The following is a 6,129-nucleotide window of genomic DNA, read 5'->3' as shown; positions in this document are numbered from 1 at the left end:
TGTAGCATGTTCATTTGAGCCAGTTTGCTACAGCAGGGAAATAATCTTGCCGCAACAGTAACAGTTTTTAATTATTATGTGGATTATAATGAATAGACAGTTATGTAGGATTCATGAATTATTATGTGGATTATAATAAATAGACAGTTATGTAGGATTCATGAATTATTATGTGGATTATAATAAATAGACAGTTATGTAGGATTCATGAATTATTATGTGGATTATAATAAATAGACAGTTATGTAGGATTCATGAATTATTATGTGGATTATAATAAATAGACAGTTATGTAGGATTCATGAATTATTATGTGGATTATAATAAATAGACAGTTATGTAGGATTCATGAATTATTATGTGGATTATAATAAATAGACAGTTATGTAGGATTCATGAATTATTATGTGGATTATAATAAATAGACAGTTATGTAGGATTCATGAATTATTATGTGGATTATAATAAATAGACAGTTATGTAGGATTCATGAATTATTATGTGGATTATAATAAATAGACAGTTATGTAGGATTCATGAATTATTATGTGGATTATAATAAATAGACAGTTATGTAGGATTCATGAATTATTATGTGGATTATAATAAATAGACAGTTATGTAGGATTCATGAATTATTATGTGGATTATAATAAATAGACAGTTATGTAGGATTCATATATTATTATGTGGATTATAATAAATAGACAGTTATGTAGGATTCATGAATTATTATGTGGATTATAATAAATAGACAGTTATGTAGGATTCATGAATTATTATGTGGATTATAATAAATAGACAGTTATGTAGGATTCATGAATTATTATGTGGATTATAATAAATAGACAGTTATGTAGGATTCATGAATTATTATGTGGATTATAATAAATAGACAGTTATGTAGGATTCATGAATTATTATGTGGATTATAATAAATAGACAGTTATGTAGGATTCATGAATTATTATGTGGATTATTATTTATTTTTGTAGGAGTTGATACATTTTCCTTTAGGAACAATCAAGTCTGACATTTCAAAATGGAAATCACAAACTTCAGAAGCCTTTTCAAACCTCAAATATACTACACGTTTTAAATTTCCTGAGCGTACACATCGCCGAGGAGCATTTTAAGTTCCTCGGCGTACACATCACGTACAAACAGACAGCACAGCAGCGCCTCTTCAACCTCAGGAGGCTGAAGGAATTCGGCTTGTCACCAAAAGCACTCACAAACTTTTACAGATGCACAATCGAGAGCATCCTGTCGGGCGGTACCACCGCCTGCTACAGCAGCTGCTCCGCCCATAACCGGAAGGCTCTCCAGAGGGTAGTGAGGTCTGCACAACGCATCACCGGGTGCAAACTACCTGCCCTCCATGACACCTACACCACCTGATGTCACAGGAAGACCAAAAAGATCATCAAGGACAACAACCACCCAAGCCACTGCCTGTTCACCACGCTATCATCCAGAAGGCGAGGTCAGTACAGGTGCATCAAAGCGGGGAACAAGAGACTGAAAAACAGCTTCTATCTCAAGGCCATCAGACTGTTAAACAGCCACCACTAACATTGAGTGGCTGCTGCCAACATACTGACTCAACTCTAGCCACTTTAATAATGGAAAAATGTATGTAATCAACTTATCACTAGCCACTTTAAACAATGCCACTTTATATAATGTTTACATACCCTACATTACTCATCTCATATGTATATACTGTACGCTATACCATCTACTGCATCTTGCCATCTTGATGTAATGTATCACTAGCCACTTTAAACAATGCCACTTCATATAATGTTTTCATATCCTACATTACTCATCTCATATGTACTGTATATACTGTACTCTATACCATCTACTGCATCTTGCCTATGCCGTTCAGCGATCACTCATTTATATATTTATATGTACATATTCGTATTCATTCCTTTACACTTGTGTGTATAAGGTAGTTGTTGTGAAATTGTTAGGTTATATTACTTGTTAGATATTACTGCATTGTCGGAACTAGAAGCACAAGCATTTCGCTACACTTGCATTAACATCTGCTAACCATGTGTATGTGACAAATACATTTTATTTTATTTTATTTGAATTGCAGGAAAGTTCCTCTGCAACAGGGTGATCATATTAAGATCCTATATCTGTGTGACTTGGGTGACTTGGACTTCCAAATGGATGGGACCTATCAATTAAATGTTGTGCTGGTGGGATGGCTTCCCATCTGAACTCACCACTTCAAAGTCCCACACACTCCATGTCCTCAAGTCACCATTGACCCTCAAGACTCCTCTTACGTAGCATGCACCCTTCTTTTCTCTCTCCCACTGGGGACAGACATCAATTCAACGTCTACTCCACGTTGGTTCATCATATTTTAATTGAAACAACATGAAAACAATGTTGATTCAACCAGTGTGTGCCCAGCTCTTTCACTCTCTCTCTCTCTGCTCCCATACCAGGGAACTTCACTAATATGAGCAGATGTACCTGATTTCGCCCCTGATGTCGTTCTCTTCCTCCCATGTCTTTCTCTCACTATCTCTCTCTTTCTATTTCTCCCTCTCTCGCTCTCTCTCTGTCTGTTTGTCTTTCGATGCGTGGTCTAGACAGCAAATCCCCTTCTGACATGCAGAAACCCCCCAACACGACACTCCTTATCCAACATGACACTCCTTAACCAACACGACACTCCTTATCCAACACGACACTCCTTATCCAACACGACACTCCTTATCCAACATGACACTCTTATCCAACACCACACTCCTTATCCAACACGACACTCTTATCCAACACCACACTCCTTATCCAACACGACACTCTTATCCAACACGACACTCTTATCCAACATGACACTCTTGTCCAACACGACACTCCTTATCCAACACGACACTCCTTATCCAACCCAACACTCTTATCCAACACGACACTCCGTATCCAACACGACACTCCTTATCCAACACGACACTCTTATCCAACACGACACTCCTTATCCAACACGACACTATTATCCAACACGACACTCCTTATCCAACCCAACACTCTTATCCAACACGACACTCCTTATCCAACACGACACTCCTTATCCAACACGACACTCTTATCCAACACGACACTCCTTATCCAACACGACACTCCTTATCCAACACGACACTCTTATCCAACACGACACTACTTATCCAACACGACACTCCTTATCCAACACGACACTCCTTATCCAACCCAACACTCTTATCCAACATGACACTCTTATCCAATACGACACTCTTATCCAACACGACACTCTTATCCAACACGACACTCTTATCCAACACGACACTCTTATCCAACACGACACTCCTTATCCAACACGACACTCCTTATCCAACCCAACACTCTTATCCAACACGACACTCTTATCCAACACGACACTCCTTATCCAATACATTCTGTCGTGTCAATTCAAGTTCAATAGTATCTTACAATCCCTCATATCAATTTGACTATAGGGTGATAACAAAACATCCACTGTGATAATCAACAATTCTTTACATTAGAATATGTAAGTTGTATGGTTTCCTGCGCACTCCAATAACTGAAATCCTTATACAGCACGCTTCATTTTCTTTACTTATCCCATATAGCCACTATAGGGAATCACCTCAACAAGCCATTGCCTTCCTCCCTCAGTCACCAAACTATATACGTATGTAGGCCTACAGTCAATGCCTAGCCCACAAATGCAAACACATCTCCTTCTCTCTATGTGCTGTTCTTTGGCATAAAAATGCAATGGTAGCGGGATGATTTTGTACTCTTCTCAGGGCATGAGAACACTGGAGGCGTGGATAAAAAAGAACATCATCCTTCATCCTGTGTGGGTGGTCATATGGGTAGAACTATTGTAGTTAGTGACGGGCCCTGAAGAGTTCATTTCAGCATGTTCAACCAAAGAGAGAGAGAGAGAGAGAGAGAGAGAGAGAGAGAGAGAACACACTGTTTGGCAAAGATAGAGAACACAGAGCAATGCCTCGCCTCACCTCGTCTCTCCCCTCGTCTCTCCCCTCGTCTCTCCCCAGCCCTGTTCACGACCAGAGAGCTGGACTTGGCTGAGAGGAGAGGAGTAAACCATGCACAGAGAGCATTTGGTGGTGGTGCGGGGGGGGGGGGGGTGGAGAGAGAGAGAGAGAGAGAGAGAGAGAGAGAGACAACTCTGCTCTGCTCTGTGTGTGGTCTGAATACCTCCAGGCTTTTCAGGGGTGAGTACATGTGTGCACCCCCTGGGCCCAGAGAGGGAGATCAATAAAGGGAATTTTTGTCTTTGCTTGTGCATGAAAGCAAGCTAGCGTGTTGGTCATTTATGTGCAATAAGCAAGTAAACACTGGCATGTTTAGCCCTGCCGTGAAGAGATTAGTGTTATTTATCAAATATATCAGCTTCCCACCAAACGACAGAATGTTTTACTCTGGCCCATCACCATGAGAGAATGGAGCCTTTTCTACATCACATGCACATACACACAAGACACAGTTGTTGAGAGAGGAGAGAGATTGAACGGGATGCATTTGATTCAGGCCTGTGTGTGTAGCATACCAGTCACAACAACTTACTGTATATCAAAACAATATGTCTTTGTTTTAGTCTCTATACCCACATGAAGAAACACTAGTTTACTATAGAATACTACAGTACTTACTATACAATTCTGCAGTAAACTGTAGTATACTGTAGAATACTATATCACACACTGTAATATCCCTCAATTATGTGTAGTACTTAGAGTAGAATTTTGTAGTATACTGTAAAATTCTGAAGTAAATACTACAGAAATATACACACAAAAAAAATGTAGTAAATAGTACAATAACGTCTGCAAAAACCACGACTGTCCGCAAAAACACCACACTTTTTTAACTATAGTAAATACTACAGTATTTAACTTGCATTTAACCTGCCCATTCCCATTCCCCATGTCTCAATTTGTGCTACACATGTGCTGCCAAGTATAGACCATATATTGTGTTCCCTACACGTTATAGAAAAGAGCAGAAGCTCTGAACTCCCCGTTCAGACCCCAGTCCTACCTACCTACAGGTTATGGGAAATGTTCTCTTTTAGTGTTTCTCCAGTAGGTTTCCTCAAGGAGAAAGCCCCCAACTTCAATGTCAGAGTAATGTCAGCAAAAATACTGTTTTTCTTAAACTACACTATTTATACTATAGTTAGCTGTAAATACTACAGTATACTACAGTATACTAGAGTTAATACTACAGTATTCAATGAACGTCCGCAAAGTACTGCAGTGAATACTACAGTAAAGTCTGCAAAACACTACAGTGATACTATAGTATTTATATCATAGTATACTTAATCTCTAATTACGTTGGTAACAAGTTTATAATAGCAATAAGGCACCTTGGGGGTTTGTGGTATATGGCCAATATACAATGGCTAAGGGCTGTGACCAGACCCTCCGCGATGCGTCATGCTTAAGAACAGCTCTTAGCTGTGGTATATTGGCCATATACCACAACCCCTCATGCCTTACTGCTATTATAAACTGGTTACCAACATAATTAGAACAGTGAAAATAAATGTTTTGTCATACCCGTGGTATACAGTATGATATACCACGGCTGTCAGTCAGCCAATTAGCATTCAGGGCTCGAACCACCCAGTATGTAATATAGTATTTATACCAAGGTATACTAAAGTATTGTTTTGTGGTAAGTCTGCGGTTTTGTCGACAATATCTATGATTCATGAACAATATGACAGGCATCCCTTCCATAATCAACTGGAGTACAGGAAATCCCTCTTTCCCTGCAATGAGAACTAAGTTATTATTAGTTATTGCTAAGTTACCATCAAGTTATTGGCTCAATCACATACCAACTTCTCATAGGACATGGCAGTGTACCAGAGACTCCATGTATAGGTTTTGCACCAAAAGCTCCAGACAGTCACATCCTAGCAGGGAGGCAGATTAGAATGTCATTGAATATTTGGTGGCAATGTAGCTAGCAGATCTGTGCAGTGTACATTGCAAACATTGTATTTATATTTTTGTTCAGTGTACAAACGGTATGTAGAGACACACACACACACTTACAAACCTTCCAGCAGACCCCTGA

General features: G+C 39.2%; 1 non-coding gene across 1 annotated transcript; it reads left to right on the top strand.

The window, feature by feature from the left end:
• Positions 1-5,097: 5,097 nt before the first annotated feature.
• Positions 5,098-5,150, top strand: LOC116374897 (U7 small nuclear RNA). Its single transcript, XR_004210923.1, has one exon. It is a non-coding gene; the product is annotated as a U7 small nuclear RNA (small nuclear RNA).
• The last annotated feature ends 979 nt before the right edge of the window (positions 5,151-6,129 follow it).

This window comes from Oncorhynchus kisutch, linkage group LG8, assembly GCF_002021735.2.
Source record: "Oncorhynchus kisutch isolate 150728-3 linkage group LG8, Okis_V2, whole genome shotgun sequence".
In the NCBI taxonomy this organism is placed as follows: domain Eukaryota; kingdom Metazoa; phylum Chordata; class Actinopteri; order Salmoniformes; family Salmonidae; genus Oncorhynchus; species Oncorhynchus kisutch.
Note: the sequence above shows the minus strand (reverse complement) of the source record. Positions and strands in the feature narration are given on the sequence as shown.